We start from the raw sequence: 26,617 nt of genomic DNA, 5'->3' as shown, positions 1-26,617 counted from the left end.
ATGGAAATTAAACAACCTTCTCCTAAATGGCTTTTGGCTAAACAATGAAATTAAGGCAGAAATCAAGAAATTCTTTGAAACGAATGAAAACAAAAGTACAACATACCAGAATCTAGTGTTAAGAGGAAAACATACAGTGCTAAATGCCAACATTAAAATTGCCAATCCGATTACCTCCACCTGGTCCTGCCCTTGATACATGGGGATCATGGGGATTACAATTCAAGGTGAGGTTTGGGTGGGAACACAGATCCTAACCATATCAGCACTGGTACAAAAACAAAAACACAACTAATCTCAAATAAACAATCTGACATTATACCTAGAGGATCTAGAAAAACAAGAGCAAATCAACCCAAAAGCTAGAAGGAGAAAAGAAATAACCCAAATCAGAACTTAACTGAACAAAGTTAATGTGCAAAATACATACAATTGTTTTCAAACATCAATGAAACCAAAGGTTGGTTTTCTGAAAAAAATAAATAAGATTGAAAGAGTGCTTGCTAGACTTATGAAAAAAAGAGAGAAGATCTAAATGAACACAATCGGAAATGACCAAAGGGACATTACTATCAACCCCACAGAAATACAAAAAACCCTCAAAGACTAAATGAACATTTCTGTGCACACAAACTAGAAGACCTAGAAGGAATGGATAAATTCTGGGAGACATACAACCTCTCAAGATTAAACCTGGAAAAAATTGAAACCCTGAACAGACCAATAATGAGTTCCAAAATTGAATCAGTAACAAAAAGCCTGTCAAACAGAAGAAGCCTTAGATTAGATGGATTCACAGCTGAATTCTACCATATGTAAAAAACAAAAGCTATTACGAATCCTACTGAAATGATTTAAAAAAAAAAAAATCAAAGGAGGAGGGACTCCTCTCTAACTCATTCTATGAAGCTAGCATCATTCTGATACCAAAACCTGGCAGACACACACACATATACACACACAGAAATGCTGGCCAACATTCCTGGTGAACATATATACAAAATACTCAACAAAATGCTAGCAAATGAAATCCAGCATTATATCAAAAAGCTAATCCACCATGATCAAGTAGCCTTTTCTTGTTCTGCAAGGTTGGTTCAATATACACAAATCAATAAATGTGATTTGTCACAAAAGCAAAGCAAAAAACAAATACCACATTATTTCAATGAATGCAGAAGACTTTTGACAAAATTCAACATCCTTTCATGTTAAAAAAAAAAAAATCAACAAACTAGGTATTGAAGGAGCATGCTTGAAAATAATAAGAGCCATCTTTGACAAACCCACAGCTGACATGCTCAACAAGCAACAGCTGGAAGCATTCCCCTTGAGAACCGAAACAAGACAAGGATGCCCACTCTCACCACTCCTATTCAACATAGTACTGGACATCCTAGCCAGAACAATAAGGCAAGTGAAAGAAATAACGGTTTCCAAATAGAAAAAGAAGTCAGCTATCTCTCTTCACAAACATGACTCCGTACCTAGAAAACTCCATAGTGTCTTTCCAAAGCCTCCTACATCTGATTAAAAGAAAAAACAAACTTCAGCAACAGTTTAGGGTAGAAAATCAATGTATAAAAGTCAGTAGCATTTCAATACCTCAATAACATCCAAGCTGAGAGCCATATTGTGAATGCAGTCCCATTCACATGGTATTTGATCATCTGAAGCCTTCTCTCAACTTGTCAAAGTCATTCTCCGTCCAGCTTTGTTCCATTGCTGACACAGAACTGCGTTCCTTTGGAGGAGAAGAGGCACTCTGATTTTTAGAATTTTCAGCTTTTCTGCTCTGGTTTCTCCCCAGCTTTGTGGTTTTAGCTACCTTTGGTCTTTGATGATGGTGATGTACAGATGGGGTTTTGGTGTGGATGTCCTTTCTGTTTGTTAGTTTTCCTTCTAACAGTCAGGCCCCTCAGCTGCAGGTCTGTTGGAGTTTGCTGGAGGTTCACTACAAACGCTGTTTGCCTGGGTATCACCAGCAGAGGCTGCAGAACAGCAAATATTGCAGAACGGAAAATGTTGCTGTCTGATTCTTCCTCTGGAAGCTTCGTCTCCAAGGGGCATCTGGCTGTATGAGACGTCAGTCAGCACCTGCTGGGAAGTGTCTCCCAGTGAGGGTACTCGGGGGTCAGGGACCCACTTGAGGAGGCAGTCTATCTGTTCTCAGATCTCAAACTCTGTGCTGGGAGAAGCACTACTCTCTTTGAAGTTGTCAGACAGGGACGTTTAAGTCTGCAGAAGTTTCTGCGAATCAAAACCACAATGAGATACCATCTCACACCAGTTAGAATGGTGATCATTAAAAAGTCAGGAAACAACAGGTGCTGGAGAGGATGTGGAGAAATAGGAATGCTTTTACACTTGGTGGGACTGTAAACTAGTTCAACAATTGTGGAAGACAGTGTGGCGATTCCTCAAGGATCTAGAACTAGAAATACCATTTGACCCAGCCATCCCATTACTGGGCATATACCCATAGGGTTATACATCATGCTGCTATAAAGACACATGCACACGTATGTTTATTGCGGCACTATTCACAATAGCAAAGACTTGGAACCAACCCTGATGTCCATCAATGATAGACTGGATTAAGAAAATGTGGCACATATATACCATGTAGCCATAAAAAAAGATGAGTTCATGTCCTTTGTAGGGACATGGATGAAGCCGGAAACCATCATTCTGAGCAAACTATCGCAAGAACAGAAAACCAAACACCACATGTTCTCACTCATAGGTGAGAATTGAACAATGAGAACACTTGGATACACAGTGGGGAATATCACGCACCAGGGCCTGTCATGGGGTGGGGGTAGTGGGGAGGAATAGCATTAGGAGATATACCTAATGTAAATGACGAGTTAACAGGTGCAGCACACCAACATGGCACATGTACACATATGTAACAAACCCACATGTTGTGCACATGTACCCTAGAACTTAAAGTACAATAATAAAAAAAGAAAGAAAGAACTGCCCAAGATTGGGTAATTTATAAAGGAGAGAGGTTCAGTTGACTCACAGTTCAGCATGGCTGGGAAGGCCTCAGGAAACTTACAATCATGGTGGAAGGTGAACGGGAAGCAAGACACCTTCTTTACAGGATGGCAGGACAGAGTGAGTGCAAGCAAGAGACATGCCAGATGCTTATAAAACCATCAGATCTTGTGAGACTCACTCATTGTCATGAGAACAACATGGGGAAACCACCCCCATCCAATTATCTCTACCTGGTCCTGCCCTTGACACGTGGGGATTATGCGATTACAATTCAAGGTGAGATTTGGATGGGAACACAGAGCCAAACCATATCGGTACTAGAACAAAACAAACACAAATCAGTGGAACAGATTAGAGAACTCAAAAATAAAGCTGCACACGTACAATCATCTGATCTTTGACAAAGTTGACAAAAACAAGTAATGAGGAAGGGACTCCCTGTTCAATAAATGGTGCTGGGATAACTGGCTAGCCATATACAGAAGACTGAAACTGGACCCCTTCCTTACACCATATACAAAAATCAACTCAGGATGCATTAAAGACTTAAATGTAAAACCTAGAACTATAAAAACCTAGAAGGAAACCTAGGAAATACCATTCTAGACATAGGCCCTGGCAAATGTATCATCAGGAAGACTCCAAAAGCAATTGCAACAAAAGCAAAAATTGACAAGTGGGACCTAATTAAAGAGCTTCTGCCAGCAAAAGAAACTCAACAGATTAAACAGACAACCTATAGAATGGGTGAAAATATTTGTAAGCTGTGCAACTGACAAAAGGTCCAATATCCAGAAGCTATAAGGAACTTAAATTAACAAGAAAAAAAATTTTTTTAATGGGCAAAGGAGATGAACAGACACTTTTCCAAAGAAGATACACACATGCAGCCAACAAGCATATGACAAAAATGCTCAGCATCACTAATAATTGAACAAATACAAATCAAAGCCACAATGAAATACCGTATCACACCAGTCAGAATGGCTACTATTAAAAAGTCAAAAAATAACAGAAGCTGGTGAGATTGCAGGGAAAATGGGACACTAATACACTGCTGGTGGGAATGTAAATTAGTTCAGCCACTGTGGAAAGCAGTTTGGAGATATCTCAAAGGATTTAAAAACAGAACTACTATTCAACCCAGCGATCCCATTACTGGGTATGTACCCAAAAGAATATAACTGTTCAACCATAAAGACTCATGCATGCTTATGTTCATCACAGCACTATTCACAACAGCAAAGACATGGAATCAACCTTGATGCCCATCAACAGTGGACTGGATAAAGAAAAAGAGGTAAATATACACCATGCAATACTACGCAGCCATGAGAAAGAACAAAATAATGTCTTTTGCAGCAGCATGGATGTAGCTGGAGGCTATTATCCTAAGTAAACTAACGCAAGAACAGAAAACCAAATACCACATGTTCTCACTTACAAGTGGAAGCTAAACACTGAGTACACATGGACACAAAGTAGGGAACAACTGATGCCAAGTCCCACTTAAGGATGCAGAGTGAGAGGAGAGTGAGGATTGAAAAACTGCCTCTTAGGTACTAGGCTCATTACCTGGGTGATAGAATAATCTATATACCAAACTCCATGACATACAGTTTACCAGTGTAACACACCTGCACATGTACCCCTAAAACAAAAGTTGTAAAGAAAATACCAAAACACACATTCACAAAAGAAAAAGAAGATACTAAAGACAACCTAAACAAACAGAGATCTTCATAGATGGAAAGGCTCAATGTTACAAAAATGTTAGTTCTCCTTAATATAAACTATCCAATACAATTCCAATTTAAAAATTTGAATAGTAGAGCCTTTTAAATTTTTTTAGTATTCATAACAAAAACAATTTTAAGTTTAATAGCACAGGAGGAAAATTAATGAAGCTTGAAAATTAAAAGGGATGCAGAATCCTAATGACACTTTGATTGACTATCTCATAAAGAATCAGACATGAGGCACACAAAATTGCCACATTTTAGATTCTTGGCTACTTGTATTTTGCTAGTTTTTCATATGATTATTAACTATAAAACCCATAAACGAGTCTTTATTAGGAATCAAAGGGAATAAAGGACTAAGGAGGCTACATCAACCTCCTTTGCCAGGTGTATGAAGTTTTTTTAAAAAAGGATAATAGCTGTAAGGGCAAAGGAAAACAACTGAGTCTCAGGGGCTTGCCACAAGGAAGAAATGAGCTTATAAGGAACCACATGGGCCTGGAGAAACTTGTGACATTTTCTCATAGGCTATTTACAGCCAATGCCATCACAATACAAATAAATTTAAAATAGTGAGGAAAAACAAAAGTAAGCTAGTTTTACTGATTATAGAGATTACTCTCTGTGCTATGATCAAGTTCCAAATTTGTTTGAGTTTCTAGCTACTAGAAATAAAAAAAAAAAAGGAAAATATGACAAATGTTACAGTGTTCAAAAGTAGAAATGAGGCAACGTGTTAAGTTCACCTGAAATCCCGAAGTAGAATGTATAAGAAATAGCTCTCAGTCTGGGTTCCTATGGGCAAGGAACAGGTGCCATCTCCAACTGAGTTAAGCAAAAGAGTAATTCACTAAACAGATACTGCAATAGCTCACAAAATCTACTAGGAAGAATAGAAGTACAGGCTCAAGGCTAAGCCACTAGGAAAGACACACTGAAGCATGTTTCAGAATTGGTCTGGAGATATAACAGCTTCCTCCACTTCCACAGATACTACCATTTCCACCTGCAAAGCTAGTGTCCCTTCAAACCCTTGTTTCCTGTAGCTCATGAGTCAGATCCCATCTGGTAGCATTTAGTTCCAGAGTCTTAAGTCACATGCCTATGCCCTACCTGCAAAAGAAGAAGGAAAAGTAAGTATCTGGTATTTTTAGCTCCTATAGTGGATCATTCACCCTTACCACATGTTTGTGACATTATGAATTCCCCAAACATAAAAACTAGTTGTACACAACCAAAACAACATGACAAATGTTGTGACAATAACCATATACCATCCTCTTTCAAGTTTTCTGCATAACCAATTAAGTCAACCCTTAGAAGGACTTAAGATTACAAATTGTTACTTGTGCCCTTATGAACTTTCTGACCTAAGTATTCTCAATCCAATAACATAGTTATAATCCTGCATTTATTTACTGTTTTCATCAGGGTTTTTAAAAATACATCCATATATGTAACTTTCTTGGATCAATTTAACTTGTTCTAGGTTATTCTGGAATCTATCAGAATAGAACCCAGAATGCCTGGAGGTGTGGATAGAATAGAAAATTTCTTTTATTGCCTTTAAGAGCTGTTAAACAGAACTGAATTCACCAGTTACAAAAGCAAATGATTAAGGTAAGAACAGAGATATCAACACATTATTCTTGTTTACTTTAAAACGAACCTTCTATATGAATAAAACAAATTCCCACCAAAATGTAAAGAATTTAAAAGGTTAATTGTAAACATTATATAAAAGCATTGTGGAAAAGATGAATTCAACTAAATGTGCAGCTGTCTGAAAATGAGGCTGTGTTGTCTTCTCCTTAAGTATAATGATTACAAATAAGGAAGGAGGATTGGAGGATTTCCTGCTTCTTTCTGTAGCATTGAATGGGGCCTGCTTTGTTAGATGACTTCAATTGCAGGATATTTCAGAAGGTGGATACATGGACTATACTATATTTAGACTCCCGCTGCCAGTGAGTCTGGGGGAGGCATACTTAGGCTTGCTGCAAAACGATGATCCATGGCTTTTGTGAACAAGTTATCCTGAAATATATGACACAAGATTTTAAAAAAATCTTCAGGCCCAACTCAGAAACATCCTTCATTGATAATACGTAAAGAAGTTACACAAGAAAATGCTTCTGGATAGAGGAGATGGAAAATATTGAACAGAGTCATTGGGAGAAGAAAGTCCTTTTCAGCTTCTCACATTGCTGCCACCTGTCCTAGAGACATCCAGAGATTCTAATGTTATGGTGGAAAATAACCAGAATTGCTTATAGCTATTATCATTAGGTTTTGACCTACTCATTATTCCTTAGTGAATAAGAAATGGGAGAAGTGTTCTCTTATCCTTCTCATAGGGTATGTGACAGGGGTGTGGCTCACTTCTTTGGTATCCCCCTGCTCAAACCTCTAGGGGGAGCATTTTTTGGGCTCCGACTCCATGGCAGTGTCTAGAGTTGTTTACAGCTCCTAAAGCCCCAGTGGGTGTGTGTTACAGTATGCTCTTTTAGTTTTGCCATCTGCAGGCAGCTTGTGTTAATCAGCTCAATTAGACCCTCCACCTTATTGCAAGGACAGAGGGTTTTCTGTATCCTGGGTTCCTGCCCTAGTGTATCGGAAAAATCAGATCACACGTGGGCTTGGAGAATGAGTGCATGAGTGCAAGGTTTTACTGAGCCATGGAAGTAGCTCTCAGCAAATGGGTGGTGAGTCAGAAGAGGAATGGAGTGTCTTAGCGTCCAGTTGCCTGTGTGTGTGCCCGCTAGGGTTTTGGGGGGGTTTTACAGGCACAGGATGGGCGTAGCACTTCCCTGCCCCCTCCCTGTATCAAATAGACTGCATTTTTAAACATAAGGCAATAAATTCAAACCACCATAAATTGAAAAAAAAGTTTAAATTAGTCATGTTTCTCCCCTCCAAATTTAAAACACACACACACATAAAATCACTGTCTTTTCCAGGAATATGGAAGACTAGAAAATATAAAATTTTTTCACTACAGGAGGTTAGAAATGCTGGACAAAATGTAGCAAACATTCTGTTAAGTCCACAGCTGAGAGTTCAGTAAAGTGAAATAATTCCCAAGTGACCCAAAACAAGTGGGAACTGAAAAACAGCACTAAGAGAATAAGAAGGAGCTTCTGATATTAGGAATCAAGATTTGGGTTATACCAGCTGCTCCCTGATGGAGACAAGACTTTTTGAGAGTAAGAAAAAAAGGACTCAGAATTGAAATCCCTACACAGAATCGGATCATTTGAAGAGCTATACATTGACGGCGAGGAGATCCTAGAAAATACTGCAAAGGGAGATGACAACACTTATATTACCATAGTGGCTTTGGGTGGAGAGAAATTATTTTGTGTAAAAGCCTGCTTTCAAGTGGGTTTGGTATTTAATTTAGTTACATGATATGAGTACCTTCAGCTAAGAAATTAACCAAATAACTGGTTACAAATTGGTAGTATTTTTGTGAGGCCAGGAAGAAACAAACAGAAGCAAAACGTTTCTAAAGAATTCACCTAAAACCCAGACTACACAAGATTTCTATAGGTAAAACACTTCTTAAAATGAACTTGTCTTCCAAAATACAAAACTACAAAGGGACCAATCTTCCATGCACAAATGTTAGCAGAAGAAGAGATGGAATTATCAGCTCAAATTTCCAAATAAGGGGTAAGATATCAAAGCAGGAAATGAAAACGTGATAAAAGAAAATATATATATATATATGTTTTTAAAAATACTTTAGAAAACAAAGTAGAATTATAGATTGTGAAAAAAACATTAAAAATAAAAAACCCTCATTGGGAGGGTTCAAACATCAGATTAATCACAACTGAAGAGAGAATTTGTAACTGGATAATGGATTTGAAGAAGTTACCCAGAATGCAGAGAGGAGAGAGGAGGAGAGCAGAGAGGAGAGAAGAAGATGCGAGAGGACTGAGGACTGACATAAAATCTATAAGAAGTGCAGACAGAAGAACAGAGAAAATGGAGGATTGTGGGCAATATTTGAAGGAAATATAATGAAGAAAAATCTTTAACCAAATATAGAAAACATTAATACTAGATTCAGAAAACAAAATAAGTTCCAAGCGGAGGAATGAAATTAATTTAGCTTAAATTAAAAGCAACTAAAGTAAAATGATAAAGATTATTATAAAAGAACATTTGGTATAACAGACAGCAAATTATTTATGTCATTGTCAGTAAGCAGTAATACAGATATAAATAAGGAAACAATTACCAGAATATAGAGTAAACCATGCCCCTTTGATTTAAAAATAAAATGCTTTTTGCCAGAAAAAAGATGGAATACATCTCTATCAAAGAATCCTTGGCATAATTCAGTAAATTAGGCTGGAAACTGAAAGCTGAACCCAGTAATTTAATGTTATCCATAGTTATTTTCCACCAACTAAGGGTATGTGATTGTATGAAAGAATGTGGTTGGGTTAAGGGGGTGAGTGGGTATGCTTATTGAAGAAAAGCATGTATGACTAAGTAACAATCCCAGGTGTTGAAGTCAATTCATCCTAGAGTTGGATATTAAGACAGATGGAATCCACGATGGTGGGTCAGTAGTGTTTAACTTATATTAGGTTCCTAATGCACTAACCTGTAAAGGCTGTCACATAATGCTGTTAGTGATTAATAGTTTGTATATAAGCTAGGCAAGGATGGCTCTTGCCTATAACCCCAGCACTTTGGGAGGCCAAGGCCGGCTGAGGTGGGCAGATTGCTTGAGCTCAGGAGTTCAATAAAACAAACCCAGCCCTGGCCAACATGGCAAAAACTATCTCTACAAAAACATACAAAAATTAGCTGGGCATCGATGGCAGGTGCCTGTGTCCCAGCTACTCAGGAGGCTGAAGCGAGAGGATGTCTGAGCCTGGGAGGCTGAGGTTGCCAGTGAGCTAGAGATAAGCACCACTGCACTGCAGCCCCTGGGTTGAGAGAGCCAGAGCCTAATCTCAAAAAAAAAAAAAAAAAAAAAAAATATATATATATATATATATTATATATATTTATATATATATATTATATAATATATATAATATAAACCAGGCAGCAATGTGTTTCACATACTTTCCTTAAAATTCAGCGCTTATCCTGTTCTCATAAATAATACTTTTGTAATGAGTTTTTTTTTTTTTTTTACTATAAAAGTAATTCTGGATGGTCATAGACAAATTGAAAGATACATAATAAGGTCACAAGAAAAATTTTTAATTTCCTTACTCTTACACCAGAGAAAATATTAATCAGCTTTTTAGGACATTTTAAGTTGATTTCAATGTTTTTAATTCAACTTTGCATTTCAAGATAATTGCTAACATGCAAGTCTTAGAAATAATCAACTGATCTTGGGTGTCCTTTACCCAGTTTCTCCCAATGGTAACATCTTTAGTATATTTAGTATAGAAAAACTATAGTACATTCAATGGTAGACTGTCATAGAAAAAAAAGAAAAGAAAAGCTTTTATAAAGCTTAAAAGTCAGGATATTAACACTGATGTAGTCAAGATACAGAACATTTCATTCACCACAAGGATCCCTGAAGTTGTTATCTGATAGTCACAATCACTTTCCTTCTTCCCTCACTCCTTCCTTAATCTTGGTAACCACTGATTCTTTCTCCATTTCTATACTTTCATCATTTCAGTAATGTTATATAAAATAGAATCATACAGTATGTAACATTTTGGGGTTGACTTTTTTGTTTAGCATAACTCTATGGAGGTTCACCTAGATTGTTGCCTGTATCAATACTTTTATTCCTTTCTATTACTAAATAGTATTGTATGGTATGGATATGTGTAACCATTCACTTGTTGGAGGACATTTGTTTCCAGTTGTTGATTACTGTAAGTAAAGTTGCTATAAATATTCATGTACAGGTTTTTGGTGTTACATGTCTTAATTTCTATGAGGTAAATGCCCAGAAGTGAAATTGCTGGGTCATATGGTAGTTGCATGTTTAGTTTTTTAACAAGCTCCAACTTCATATCATTACATTTGAAGTAAGTTTATTATATAGTAGGTCATGTTTTTAAATCCGCTCTGACAATCTGTCTTTTAATTTGTGTAGTTAGAATAGTGTTATGACTTAACCCTGAGGTTTTTTGTTGTTGTTTTCCTCTATTTGTTTTCTCTAGTTTTTGTTTTAGTTTTCCTTTTCTTGCTTCCCTACAGGTTACTTGAATATTTTAAAACTTTATTTTAATTTAGGTACAGTGTTTTTGAGCATATCTCTTTGTATAGCTTTTTTTAGTGATATTAAATTATACTTGATATTACATTATATGTACATAACTCATCACAGTCTTTTGTGTTATTATTTTGAGTGAAATACGGAAGTCTCATCTCTTTATATTATCCCTTACCCTTCCCCATTTGTAGTATAATTATTGTAACTATTTCCTCCCCATATATTTAGAACCACATCAATCAGTGTTATAACTTTTGCTTAATCTGGTAAACATAACAAAATTTAAGAAGAAAAGGAAAACTAATTACATTTATGCATATTTTTGCTTAGTATCTTCTTTCTTCCTTCTTGCTGTTTTAAGGCTCCTTCTTTCATCATTTCTTTTCTGTTTAGAAAAATTCCTTTAGCCTAAAAAGAGTAGGTCTGCTAGTGACAGATCATCTTAGTTTCCCTTTAACCGAGAATGTCTTAATTTTCCCTTCAGTTCTGAAGTACATTTTTACTGGATATAGGATTCTGGGTTGACAATTCTTTTCTTTTAGCACTTAGAAAAATATTGTGCCACTTCCTTCCTGCCATGTTTTTTTATGAGAAATGTTTGGTCATTCTAATTTTTCCTCCTATAGGTAAGGCATCATTTTCAATAGCTGTTTTGAGATTTTCTTGTTTGTCTTTAGTTTCCAGATATTTAGTTATAATGTAACTTGGCATGGATTTTGGGGGGTTTATTCTATTTGGGATTGGATCAGCTTCTTGAATCTGTAAATTCATATCTCTTGTCAAATTTGGGAAGTTTGGGGCTATTATTTCAAGTACCTTTTCAGCCCTGCCCTATGTCTCCTCTCCTCAGGGACTTTGATGACAGGAATGTGTAATCTTCTGTTATATGCCCACAGGTCCCTGAAGTCTGTTCTTTTTTTTTTTTTTTTTTTAGTCTATTTCACTATGTTATTCAAATTGGGCATCAAATTGCACTATTGTTCTATATTCCAGCTCAATAATTATTTCCTCAGTCTCCTCCATTCTACTGGTGACTCCATCCACTGACCTTTTAACTTTGATTATTGTGTTTTTTTAATTCTTAAGATTTTCATTTGGTTTTTCTTTATATCTTTTATTTCTTTGCTTAGACTTTTTGGGTTTTTTTACTGAGGCTTTCTTTTTCATCCCCATTTTTTTCAAATCCATGTGTCATAACCCATCGAGTAACTTTTATCATGGTTGCTTCAAAATCTTCATCAGCTATTTCTAACTTTCTGATGTCTCACTTTGGCATCCGTTATTGTCTTTTTTATTCAGCTTGAGATTCTGGTCTCGGAATAAGTGACTTTTAATTAAAACCTGGACATTTTTGTCTTATGTAATGAGACTCTGGATCTTCCTTAACCCTTCTATTTTAGCTAGCTTTCTTGGCATTGCTGTAGCAGAGTAAGGGTTGGGGAGTACAAGTGCAGGTGGAGGTTGAAGAACAGACAGAGATAGAAGTAACAAGTGCTCCCACTTGGCCTTTGTTGGCACCCAAGGATGGGAGCACCTTGTAACTTCAGGTTGGCACCAGGAGTTCTGTGTCCATTGACACCAAAAAGGAGGAAGGCTTATTAATAGCAGGTGGGATGACTATGCTGTCTACCTACACAGTCTGATTACAGCCTAGCAAAAATGAAAGTCTAGGCTCCCCACTGAGCCTTTGCTAGTGAAGGTGAGAGTTGGGATGACATTTTTTTTTTCTTTTATTTTATTTTGACTCCTATATATCCCAGGCCTGGAGCTGAAAAACCCAGTGAGCTGGGTTGACATTTTTTTCTGTGGTGTTTGGCTGGAGTAGGGCAGCTATTATCTAAAAATTTTGTCTTATTAGGCTACTGCTTACTTGGTCCTTTAGCTAGAGAAAGGAAGCTTTTCTGGGAGCCTTTTTTTTTTCTTTTTCTTCTTTTTTTTTTTTCAAATCTGTGCCCATTGGTATTTCCAGCTGCTGGGTTTTCAGCTCCAGGCCTGGAATATAGGAGTCAAAAAGAAAACCTAGGAAACTCATCGTTGTGTTTTTCCTTTCCTGAGTTTCTGACCTGGTCTTCTTCCTTCTCTCCACATTTCAAAATCTTCTTATGTTTGTTTTATGTATAACATCCAAGGTCTTTAGCTGTGCTTAACTAGAGGACTAGGGAAAAGTACGTCTTACTTCATCTTCCTGAAAGTAGAAGTCCTGTTTTATTTTCCTTTAGTTTAGTTTATTACTTTTTTCTGAAGTTGAATAATATTAATTTTTCTAACTTAAAAGTATATTTCAAATACTTGAATTTGTCTTTTAAGAAAAGTAGAGTTTTATCATTTTGGAGCTCTGCCTTCTGAGATGGTTTTACCATTTTATATTCATAAGTTTTAGAATTTCATTGAACTATTTCTCTACTTTTACCACCACTACTGGCAGTTTTCATATAGGTATTACTTTAAAATTGTTAAGATTATTCAAATTAAGCAGAGGGAGTAGAAAATAAGGAAATGAATTACTTTTAAATACTGTTTTTACCATTACTTCACGAGAGTTATGAAGACAAGACCACATAGATTCTACACTGAATGGGCATCTAGGCTTACTTATTAGCTTAGTGTGCCTCTTATACAACAAATTCATAACACCACAAGGTAAATGTATGCCTTGGAAACATAACATATTACTACATATCAAGCACGTTTGTAGTTGGTTTTGAATAGCTTAATTCATGAAGATTAAATTTGAGAATACCCAAGCTCTATACTGAACAGCAAAACCATTATAGAGTACCCCACCATGACACAAATTTAATTCTGTATGGATTATATACATTCTCTTGCACTCTCTCTCAACATTGGACGTTTCTCTTATTCCTCAACATCAGCAATATAAATGGCTTATTCAATATTTGTAAATAATTAACTCTACCATCATCGTGAAAAGGGAAAGAAAGATTAATGGTAAGTATTAAAATAACTGTGCTAAGCATAAACAATAGCTAACATTAATTTAACACTTTCCATGTGCCACATAGTATGGTATTCATTTAACAGGTGTTAACTATTTTTGTTCCCACAATACATTGTTTGAGGCAGATACTACTAATTTCCCCATTTTATAGATGAGAAAACTAAAGCTTGGGATGTTATGTAACTTGCCCAAGCCACACATAATAATAGTGGCATAACCAGAATTTAAATCCATAGTTTGTCCCTGATTCCATGCTTTCTATGCTGTTTAACTTTTACATGAGAGTGATATCTTTTATAGCATTAAATTGCACCAGGGAACTCTAACCCATCTTGTCTGGGTCAGAAAAGGGACAAAATGTCAACTTTAAAGTATTCAAAAATGATATTTGTTTATTTCATTTATTCATCTGCTATGTAGCAATCACCATTGTATAATATCTCCACAAGAGTATATTATTTGAAAGGAAATCCATCATTTGTTTATTAAAAATATGCATAAAATGTTTACTATGGGCCGGGCATTGTTCTAGGTACATAAGATACATAAATTACCAAAACACACAAAGATTCACACCATTAAAGAGTTTGTATCTTAGCATGAGGGAGGAATAAAATAATAGCTTAAAAAAAAGAAATAAGTAAATTATATAGTATATTTGAAAGTGAAGATGAAAAAATAAAACTAGTGTACGTAAGTGTGATCATCAAGGAAGCAAGCAACATTAAATGGAGTAGTCAGTATCAGAAGATGACATATGACGATGAGAGAATTTGTCTTTGAAGAAGAAGATTCCAGCTAGAGAAGACAATTCTGTATCCCTAAATTGGTAAAGCACCTGCATGCCTGAAGACTGGCAAGGAGGCTAGTGTGATGGAAGTAAATGATCCAGTGAAAGAGTAGTAGGAAATAAAGTAAAAGAGACATGTATAATCATAAAAATCACTGAAAGGTTTGGAGATGTTTTGGGGGGAGTCCTTGTTTGTTTTTTAATAGCAGTGATATAATTCACATATCATAAAGTTTATAAAGTATACAATTCAGTAGTTTATGATATATTCACAAAGGTGTGCTACTGTCATCACAATCCAACTACGGAGTATTTTCATCACTCTCCAAAATCACCATATCTATTAGCAACCACTCCTCAAGTCCCCATCCCCCAGCCTTTGGAAACCACAAATTTCCTCACTGTCTCTATGAAATTGCCTATTTTGGACATTTTCTATAAAAAGAGTCATATAATATATGGCCTTCTTCGTCTGGCTTCTTCGTCTGACATAATGTTCTCAAGTTTCATCCATAGTATAGCATGTATCAGTACTTTGTTCCTTTTCAGAGCTGAATGATATTTCATTTTATGGCTATACCACACTTTGTTTATTCATTTGTCACCTGGATTGTTTCCACTCTTTGGCTATTACAGATAATTCTATTATAAACATTCTTGTACAAGTATATTTTTCATTTCTCTTGGGTAAGAACCTAGGAGTGGAATTATTGGACCACATGGTAACTCCACATAAGTTTTAAAATTTTACTCTGAGTGTACTTATTTAAATAAGTATAAAGAAGAGTGATATAATCTGACTTGCATTTTAAAAGATCACTCAGACTATGGTGTTGAGAATATACTGTAAGATAACAATTTTTCAAAAAGCAGAGAACCATCAGGCCCAGCATGGCAGCTCACACCTGTAATTGCAACACTTTGGGAGGCCAACACAGGAGGATCACTTGAACCCAGGAGTTTGAGACCAGCGTGGGCAACACAGAGAAACCCTCTACGTGTCTACAAAAAATATAAAAATTAGCCAAGTATGATGATATGTACCTGTAGTCCCAGCTATTTGAGAGGCTGAAATGACAGGATCACTTGAGCCCAGGAGGTTGAGATTGAACTGTGGTCACACCACAGCACTCCAGCCTCAGTGACAGAGCAAGACCCTGTTTTGAAAGAAAGGAAGGAAGGAAGGAAGGAAGGCAGGCGGACGGGCAGGCAGGCTAGTTAAAAGTTTGTACTGGGTAGGCCAGGCGCGATGGCTCATGCCTGAAATCCCAGCACTTTGGGAGGCCAAGGCAGGCGGATCACGAGGTCAGGAGATCAAGACCATCCTGGCTGATACGGTGAAACCCAATCTCTACAAAAAAAAAAAAAAAATTAGCCGGGTGTGGTGGTGGGCGCCTGTAGTCCCAGCTACTTGGGAGGCTGAGGCAGGAGAATGGCGAGAACCCGGGAAGTGGAGCTTGCAGTGAGCCAAGATGGCGCCACTGCACTCCAGCCTGGGCAACAGAGCGAGACTCTGTCTCAAAAAAAAAAAAAAAAAAAAAATACTGGGTTGAATAGCTACCCTCCAAAATTCATGTATACCTGGAACCTGTGAATGTGGCCTCATTTGGAAGTTAAGATGAGGTCATACCGGGTTGGGGTGAACCCTAATCTAACAATTGGTTTCCTTATAAGAAATGAGACATTTTAGCTGGTCATGGTGGCTCATGCCTGAAATCCCAGCACTTTGGGAGGCCGAGAAGGTGGATCACTTGATGTCAGGAGTTCGGGACGAGCCTGGCCAATATGGTGAAACCCCATCTCTACTAAAAATACAAAAATTAGCTGGGCATGGTGGCGGGCACCTATAATCCTAGCTACTCGAGAGGCTGAGGCAGGAGAATCACTTGAACCCAGGAGGTGGAGGTTGCAGTGAGCCGAGATCATGCCACTGCACTCCAGCCTGGGTGACAGCAAGAATCCATCTCAAAAAAAGGAATGAGACACCTGAACACAGACACAGGGAAAAAAAAAAATCCATGTGAAGGTGGATACATAGATGGAAATGTTGTATCTACAAGCCAAGAAATCCCTGATGTCACTGACACTCGATGTACCAGATCTAGAAAGAAGAACCTATATTGTTCCTGGATCCTTCAAAGAGAGCATGGCACTGCTAACACCTTTATTTTGGACTTCTATCCTCCAGAACTGTGAAAGAAAAAACCAAAAAAATCTGTTGCTAAAAGTCCCCCAAGTTGCAGTACTTTGTTACGGCATCCCCAGGAAATGAATACAGAGGATATTGTTGTTATTTAGGTGAGAAATAGAGTTGGTCCAGACTAGTGTGATAGAAGTCAAGGTAAAGAAAAAAGGTCAGAATCTAGAAATATTTTGAAAGTAGAGCTATAGGATTTACCAAATGATTGAATGTAGGTTTTGAGGGAATAATAAAGGAACCAAGAATAATCCAAGACTTTTAATCTAAACTATTGGAAAGATGTTGCCATTAACTGAATGAGGAAGGCTTTAGGTGGAGCAGCACTCAGGGGAAATACAAGGAGTCCAGTTGTTAAGTTTTACAAGCCTATTTAATACCCAAGTGGAGATGTCAAGTAGGCAGTTGTACATAAAAGTCTTGAATTCTGGAGAGAGGTCTCACTCAGCTAAAGATATAAATCTGTGAGTGGTCCACATAACAGAGGCATTTTCAGCCATTAGATGGCACAAGATTGAAAGAGATCACTAAGGAATGCAGTGCAGAGAAGAGAGCAAGAAGAGAAGCAAGAATGCAGTGCAGAGAAGAAGTACCTGGATACTGCACTGTTAGTAGGTCAAGGAAAAGAGAACAAATCAGCAAAGGAGACTGGAAGGGAGCAGTTGGTGAGATAAAAGGAAGACTAATAAATTGTGATGCTTGTCACTAATCATCAGGTAAATGCAAATTAAACCTCAAGAAGATACCAGCTTACTCCTGCAGGAATGGCCATAATTAAAAAATCAAAAAACAATAGATGTTGGCATGGATGTGGTTCAAAGGGAACATCTTTACATAGCTTATGGGAATGTAAATTAGTACCACCACTATAGAAAGTAGTATGGAGATTCCTTAAAGAACTAAAAGTAGAACTACCATTCAATCCAGTAATCCAACTACTGAGTATCTACCCAAAAGAAAAGAAGTCATATTAAAAAAGACACATGTACATGCATGTTTATAGCAGCACCATTTGCAAATGCAAGAATATGGAACCCAAGTGCCCACTGACCAAAGAGTTGATAATAAAAATATGGTATATATACGCCATGGAATACTACTCAGCCATAAAAAGGAACAAAATAATGTCTTTTGCAGCAACTTGGATGGAGCTGGAGGTCATTATTCTAAGTGAAGTAACTCAGGAATGGAAAACCAAATATTGTATGTTTTCACTTATAAGTGGGAACTTAGCTATAAGGACACAAAGGCATAAGAGTGATTAATGGACTTTGGGGGCTCAGTGGGGGAGGTTTGGAGGGGGTAAGAGGTAAGAGAATATTGGGTACAGTGTACACTGCTTGGGTGACAGGCACACTAAAATTTCAGAAATTAGCACTAAAGAACTTACCCATTTAACCAAAAGCCATCTGTACCCCTAAAAACTGTTAAAATTTAAAAAAAAAAAGAAAGAAAGAAATTGTGATTGATATGGTTTGGCTGTGTCCTCACCCAAATCTCATCTTGAATTTTAGCTCCAGTAATCCCCACATGTCGTGGAAGGGACCTGGTGGCAGGCAACTGAATCATGGAGGTGGGTCTTTCTCGTGCTGTTCTCATGACAGTGAATAAATCTCACGAGATCTGATGGTTTTATAAAGGGGAGTTCCCCTGCATATGCCCTCTTTGCCTGCTGCCAGGTAAGATGTGTCTTTGCTCCTCCTTGCCTTCTGCCATGATTGTGAGGCCTCTTCAGCCCTGTAAACTGTGAGTCAATTAACCTCTTCCCTTTATAAATTACCCAGTCTTGGGTGTGTCTTTATTAGCAGCATGAGAACAGACTAATACAATTATGCCTGTACTAGAATCCACTTAAAGAAAGGGAAACACGAAGTGATCACCAAGATGTGACATAGGAAAGCAGAGTTTGATGGTCCATCAAACACTATTAATAGGAAAAAGTGAGAACTAAGAATTGATCATGGATTTTAGCAATATAAAGATTATTGTGACTAGGATGAGCAATAGTTTCAGCAGTGTTGAAAGTAAAAGCTTGATCAGAGTAGGTTTGTAGCTTGAAAGAGAGGAAATTGGAGACAGCAATTATAGACACTTGAAATTTTTATCATGGAAGATTTCAAGCATATAAAAGTAAGAATTAACAAAAAATGAAACCCATCACCCACATTCAGTTGTTTTTAACTGATAGCCAATGTTGTTCATTTATTTCCCCACTCCCTCTGTCCCTACCTTACCAGATTATTTTGAAGACACTCTGAAAAATCATTTAACTTCATTCATAAAAATTTAGACTTCTGCTTTGAGGCTGTTGCATTTTTTCTTTTTCTGTAAAAGGAGAAAAAACACATGGTAATTTGCAGGTGGAAGTGAGGTTAAGACATTCGTAAACCACATTTGGATCCCTGGGTTCAGATGTGGACTAGCAAGAGAATTGGAGTTAACCAGGGTTTTGGTTTTGCCATGCATAAAACAGTGTGAGGTTCAAGGGTGTATGCAAAGGACTGATTACTATCCTTTGAAAATTGACTGTGTGACCATAAGCATTTTAGCTGGGTAAGGAGTGGAGTGATGACATAGAGTGGGTGAAATACACTGACAACGTGGTAGAATCATAGATTAGAGGTCAAGGTGGGGTAATAAAGAGGTGGTAGTCAAAGAGTACAAGTTAATCAGAGAAGCAGGCTTACAGGAAATAAGCCAGAGAATGTTCGTCCACGTGTATGTTAACCCATTTCCTGTTTAGAAAAAATAAAAAAGCGTGGCTTGCTGCCAGCACTCATTGAATTTTACATAAACACACTCTTTGAGGCTGAAGCAAATCTGACTGATTTTTCAATGTGAAAATAAAATATAAAAACTGTTCATGGAGTTATTTCTAAACAGAACTTGTCTCTAATCCTAATGTAACAGGAATGTATATGATATTACATTAGAATTAGAGACAAGAGAACAAGAATATTCTTGGGGCAAACAGGAAATGGGTTAAGGAATTAGACTAGAGCAGATTTACAGATAAGGAGACTAAGTTCAAGAGTGAAAATCATAGAGAAATGAGTTGAATTACAGAATGGGAGTGGCTGGTGGATTTTAGAAAGGAGGGAGTATATTCGGAACATAACAAAGAGGATCAAGAAAAAATTAGCCCATGACAAGAGAGAGCGTGGGAGTATACATAAACAATGCCCACCTGCGAAGACTGTAAGATAAGCAGGAGGGAGAGCTGTAATTCCATTAGAGCAAAGAAAAGAGATTTTCCTTGACCACTGCATGATGCTTTTTTAACATGTTTTTTTCCCTCAATAAACAATTGCAGGCACAGTTGTGAGCATGGGCAAATTCAGGTTTTATGTGACCTGAAACCTACTTAGTTTGGAGGACTTTCTTTAAGTAAAATTATTATTTTACTTAAAGAAATAAATAAATGTAAAATTTTTATTTTCCCAAATTTTACCAACAAAAAAGTACAATTATATAAATCTATTATCCACTTACCTTCCAATAACTCACTTGAAAGGGGCTATTGGGAAACAATTCTCTATGGATATTTTCATCTTTCTGCGTGATCAGGCTTTCTGAGGAAAGAATATTGTCAAACTTGATTAAATAATTATTAAGTAGTAAACATGCCTTGGAAGCCAGAGATTGTTATTACTCTGGAAATATTTATCCCTTCGAATAAATCCCACTTCATCATGCTAAATGATTTTTTGTTTTTGTTTTTGAGACAGAATCTTGTTCTGTCACCCAGGCTGGAGTGCAGTGGCACAATCTCGGCTCATTGCAAGCTCCACCTCCCAGGTTCACGCCATTCTGCTGCGTCAGCCTCCCAAGTAGCTGGGATTACAGGCGCCCGCCACCTTGCCTGGCTAATTTTTTGTATTTTTAGGAGAGATGGGGTTTCACCGTGTTAGCCAGGATGGTCTTGATCTTCTGACCTCATAATCCGCCCGCCTCGGCCTCGGAAAGTGTTGAGATTACAGGCGTGAGCTCTTTTTAATGTATTGTTGAATTTGGTTTGCTAGCATTTTGATGAGGATTTTTACAACTATGTTCATCAGAAATATTGGCCTAACACTTTCTTTTTTTCTTGTGTCGTTGTCCAGTTTTGGTATCAGAGTAATGCTGACCTTGGAGAAAGAGTTTGGAAGTATTACCACTTCTCCCATTTTTTTTTGAAGAGTTTGAGTTTTTTCTTTAAAAGTTTGACAGAACTTAGCATTGATGCAATCAGGTCCTAGACTTTTCTTTGATGGGAGACTTTTTATTACAGCTTTGATCTCATTACTTGTTTGTTCAAGTTATTTTTTTTTTTATGATTCAATCCTAACAAGTTGTACATGTTCAGGAATTTATCGATTTCTTTTGATTTTCCAAAAGAAACATGTTGTTTCTTTTGGAAAAGTTGTCCATAATTGTTTTAATGATTCTTTGTATTTCTGTGGTCTCATTTGTTAACTCCCTCTTTTTGTTTCTGATTTTATTTACATGGGTCTTTTCTCTTTTCTTCTTAGTTTAGCTAAAGGTTTGTTAATTTATTTTTTTAAAAAAACCTTTTTGTTCATATTTTGTATTTTTTAGTCTCAATTTCATTTACTTCTGCTCTGATATTTATTATTTCTTTCTTTCTACTAAATTTGGTTTTGTTTTGTTCTCTTTTCTAGCTCCTTGAGGTACATCATTAGTTTGTTAATTTGAAGTTCAAAGATAATGTAGAATTACAGTGGTCATTGTAAGGAAGTTTTAACCTAGACAATACTGTTCACTTATGAAGTGGACTGGAAAAGAAGAAATTCTGAATTCCTCAAGAACAATGGAATGTAGATTTTGATTATCATGCAGAGCCTTCCAAAAGACTCAATGAATCAAAATTTGCCTCTCTTAAAGACTTCTGGCCAGAAGCAGTGGTAATCCTAGCACTTTACGAGGCTGAAGAGGGCAGATTGCTTGAGCTCAGGAGTTTGAGACCAGCCTGGACAACATAGGGAAACTTCATCTCTATTAAAAACAAAAATAATAATAACAATTAGCTAGGCATAGTGGCACAAGCCTGCAGTCCCAACTACTCAGGAGGCTGAGGTGGGAGTGTTAGCGTAGGTAATTAGGCAGACATGAACATCAGAAGAAAAGCCCATCCCCCACCAGTAATGTCAGGCAACCATTAGGTGATGGTCAGGTAGTTGTTAAGCAGTCTCTTTTTTTTTTTTTTTTTTTTTTTTTGAGACGGAGTCTCGCTCTGTCGCCCAGGCTGGAGTGCAGTGGCCAGATCTCAGCTCACTGCAAGCTCCGCCTCCCGGGTTTACGCCATTCTCCTGCCTCAGCCTCCCGAGTAGCTGGGAATACAGGCGCCCGCCACCTCGCCCGGCTAGTTTTTTGTACTTTTTAGTAGAGACGGGGTTTCACCGTGTTAGCCAGGATGGTCTCGATCTCCTGACCTCGTGATCCGCCCGTCTCGGCCTCCCAAAGTGCTGGGATTACAGGCTTGAGCCACCGCGCCCGGCCTAAGCAGTCTCTTTAAAATAATAATTGGTTGCAGCCAGTGCCAGAGAAGGGCAGTCTCCCAATATATAGAAAACACTTGAAGCTGGTGGCCAACAGCTTCCCAATAAGGAGCTGGGCAAGCAGGCTCAAGCATGCACTAAGAGGCAAAATGGCATAGTTTAACTGGTGTATGACCTTCCTCTATGAACACTTGAGAAAAAACGCCTCAAGTGAGCATGCACACAACTTCAGTAAATACACTGTGCATGTGGCCGCTCACAAGTGCTGGCAGGCCACTGTGCATGTGGACAGCCCACCCCAAGAAAAAATCAAGAGAGGAGACACACAAAACTCCAGAAGAATGCCAACATATAAAACCCCAAGTCAAAGGTCAAACAGGGCACTTGGATTTCTCAGGTTGCCCACTTGGCCCTCTTCCAAGTTACTTTACTTTCTTTCGTTCCTGCTCTAAGACTTTTTAATACACTCTCACTTCTGCTCAAAAACTTGCCTTGGTCTCTCACTCTGGCTTATGCCCCCCAGACAAATTCTTTCCTTTGAAGAGGCAAGAATCAAGTTGTTGCAGACCGATACAGATTCATTGCTGCTAACATCGTTTGATGCCACATGGCTTGGATATGTTCTCCAGTGATAAGAAATTTCTATGCCTCTCCTTCTTTGGCTGGAGAAGAAGGAGACCTGTACGCAGTTTTCTTCTCCCCTTTCACTCTCCTGCTTACTAACGAATCCCCAGAACAACTACTCTCAGCCACAGTGGCTCTGTACCCCCTGGCTGATCTCTCAGCTTACTCTGACAGGTGGCTTACGGCGGGAGGGGGAAGGACCTTGGAGTCCATACCATGTAGACCTGAAATACTAATGGCCCTCATAGACAGGAGGCTCACGAGAGTGGTAGGGCTAAAGCCTAAGATTGTGCAATGTCTGCAATTTCCTCTGCTTTTTCAAATATAATTGGCTTTTTCCCCAAAACCCACACCACCTATTCTCCTGTTTTCTCTATGTGTATTCTGAAATGGCCTTGTGTGCCCACCACACTGTCTGCCTCAGGGGCAAGTATGCCTTTTCTCTTCTTTCACTTTGTATGCCATGCAAGTTCCTTCTCTACCTTAAACACACACTCCCTGTTATTCATGCACCCATGGCTCTTGTTGCATTTGTACAGCAGCAGAGACACAGGCTCCCTTGCAGATGTCTGTTGGCTTGTTGCCAGGATAGACACTAATCAGAACCCCAGTTCTGTCAGCTCCTTATGACTTACCATACACTTTTCATCCTTGTTATGCTCCAGGATCAAGTTTTTGGTGGCTTTTGAAGCATTTTTTAATGGCTGCATAGAACATCATTTTGTGGTTCTTTAAGGATCTCACCTACTTGCTTTTTTTGAGTTAGCACCCCTTTGGGAGGAGAGAAAATTCTTCCTTTGCCATTTGTGAGCTCTTATCCCAAGCTCCAAGTTCTCCAAAGATTCCTCTCTATGTCAAGAGGGCAAATAAACATTGCTATTTTGAATCCCAGGGCTGCTGTTTATGTGAGCATATGAAGGCTTTCCATCAGTATTCCTCATGCTTCCTCCCACTTTCTCCTGTAGCAGAGGGATTGTCCTGTCTACTCAAGCATTTGTTCTGGATGTTACCCCAGGAGGACAGGGAACCTCAAAAACAAAATTTTCTCCATTCTTCTAATCACTTCCATACCCTCCTCAATATGCATAAGGACTCTCAAGGTCATGTTTAAAGGGAGGGAAGTCCAGCCCCTTGCAGCAGTTGGCTGAAAAACAAGCTTCTCATCTACTTAAAGAACATGGGAAATGGATCATTTAAAAAAAAAGAGATAATCATTTTGTTGCTAGAATGCTCCGAGTAAGAGTCACTGTAAGATCATGGAGATAAGGATATAGGCCGGCCCAAGCCTGCAGGTGCAAGAGACAAAGTACCCATAGGACAGAGAGAGATAAAGGCTGGTCCCAGGCTACAGGCACAGAACAGACTACCGTTAGAACAGAGATGAAGGCAAGCTTAGGGGTACCTGGTAAAACCGGTTCGTTCTGAAACTCCAAGGAGAAATAGGGGGCCCCTTTTCACTTGGGTATTTCCTCTGTTCTCAAGTGGGTAATTGTGATGAGATGGGACAGAGATTTGGGTACCCAGTAAGACAGGTTCATTCTGGAACCCTAAGGATGAATGGGGGATGCCCTGTTCAGGAAAGGATAATAGGGAAATAAAAGGAGATACCTTCTTTTTCCTTTTTTTTCTCCTTTGTTCTGTCTTCGCAGATGGGTAATCACATCTCCATACTACAGTACAAACCCTTCGGATGCGTCCTCGAGAACTGAAACTTTGACCCCCAAACCCTGAAAAGGAAAAGGCTAATATTTTTCTATATCACAGCCTGGTTTTAATACAAGCTCCAGGAGCAGAAATCTTGACCGGAAAGTGGAAGCATAAATTTTAATATGTTCTATCAACTAGATTTGTTTTGCCACTAGCAGGGAAAATAGACAGAAATCCCCTATGTACAGGCCCTAAGAAACAACCCAGACCTTTGTTGGGCTTGTAAAATTGATCCAGTGATGATAGCAGCCATAATCAGGCTGCCCCATCTGGTTGGTTCGGGAGACCCCTCATTGGGTTTACCCAGGGCTTAAGCCCTGGAGGAACCTAGAGTGGAGCTTAGCTCAAACCCTACCCTTTGACCCCATTATATCCAAGTCTCCTGGCTCTGGAGCCTTCCCTTTCCTACCCAGGGCCATCCTCTGGACACCACCCCCTTGAATTATGCTCCCTTCAAGAAGTTGGTTGACCTACTAGAGTTCAGACTCCATTTAATATGCAAGACCTGAGTCAAATTAAAACAGAACTAGGGAAGCTTATGGAGATCCTGACAAATGCATCAAAGGGTTCCATAAACTGGGCTTAACATTTGAACTCACTTGGAGGGATCTCTCAGTCATACTAGGACAAACCCTGTCTAAGGTAGAACATGACTCCATTATGGAGGCGCCCCAACAATTTGCAAATGCAATGCACATGACTCACCTTGAGGTCTACCCTGTATGGGCCACCACAGTTCCTTGGGTCAGCCCCAGTTTGGATTACAATACCCAGGGGGGTATATGAGCAAGGAATTGCATGTTCCTATGTCTGGTAGAAGGAATGAAAGCTACCAGAGCCAAGCCTGTAAACTATAATAAAATTGGTCTTAATAGATCAAGGACCTCTTAGAAACCCCACCACTTTCCTAGAGAGGCTACAAGAGGCCCTGGTGAAACACACTAACCTAGACCCAGAGACACCAGAAGGGCAACTGGCCCTAAAGGATCATTTTTTAACTCAGGCAGCCCCACATATTTGGAGGAAACTCCAAAAACTAGCACTGGACCACAACACCCTTATGCCTCACATCTTCAAAATAGCTTCCTCTGTCTTTTACAACCAGGACTAAAAGAGGAAAGCGCTCAGGGAAAGAAGAGGTGAAAGGAAAAGCAGCAGCTCCAACTATTGGCTGCCCTGAAAATCCACCAGCCCTCTCCAAGTTGCCCTCAGAATACCCTCCCAGTTAACTGCCATCAATGTGGGAAGCCAAGACACTGGAAGACAAACTGCCACAGTAGGACAGATGAGAAAAATCCCTACATGGCTTGCCCCTTCTGTCACAAACTCAACCATTGGAAATGGGACTACCCTGAGGGCTGAAGGGCCCCTAGGACAGAATCCCAATTCCTGATGGCCTTAAGCTGAAGGGATCCTCCGCTCCAGCCAGCTCCTGGATGGAATATTACTATTGAAGGGACGGAGCTAAGGGCTGCTTTGGATGTGGCAGGTAGGACTCTAAGTTTTATTTGGGAAATGGCCTGCTTGGTGCGTATCTCTTCATGGGAAATTATCCTCCAAGGTGATGGGGGTAAATTGGGTGCCCATAACCCAAAGGTTCACTCCTCATCTTTGCTACCTGTGAGGGGAGACTGTCTTTTCTCATGCATTTTTAATGATAGCAGAATGTCCTACACTGCTTTTGAATAGAGATATTTTATTTAGATTGGGGCTCAGTTAACCTTTTCCAAAAGCAATCTTATGCCTCAAGGAAGTCACACACAAGGATGAACTTTCCACAGACTTTTCCATTAATCCAGAGGTATGGGGCTCAAGAGTACCAGGAAAGGTATTATATCTTTCTGGGGTCACAAGATATTCCAGACTTTCAATACTGG

The sequence above is a fragment of the Rhinopithecus bieti genome, unplaced genomic scaffold, assembly GCF_001698545.2.
Source record: "Rhinopithecus bieti isolate Rb0 unplaced genomic scaffold, ASM169854v2 scaffold_1403, whole genome shotgun sequence".
Taxonomy (NCBI): Eukaryota; Metazoa; Chordata; class Mammalia; order Primates; family Cercopithecidae; genus Rhinopithecus; species Rhinopithecus bieti.
The sequence above is the reverse complement of the archived record's forward strand: the minus strand, read 5'-3'. Positions refer to the sequence as shown.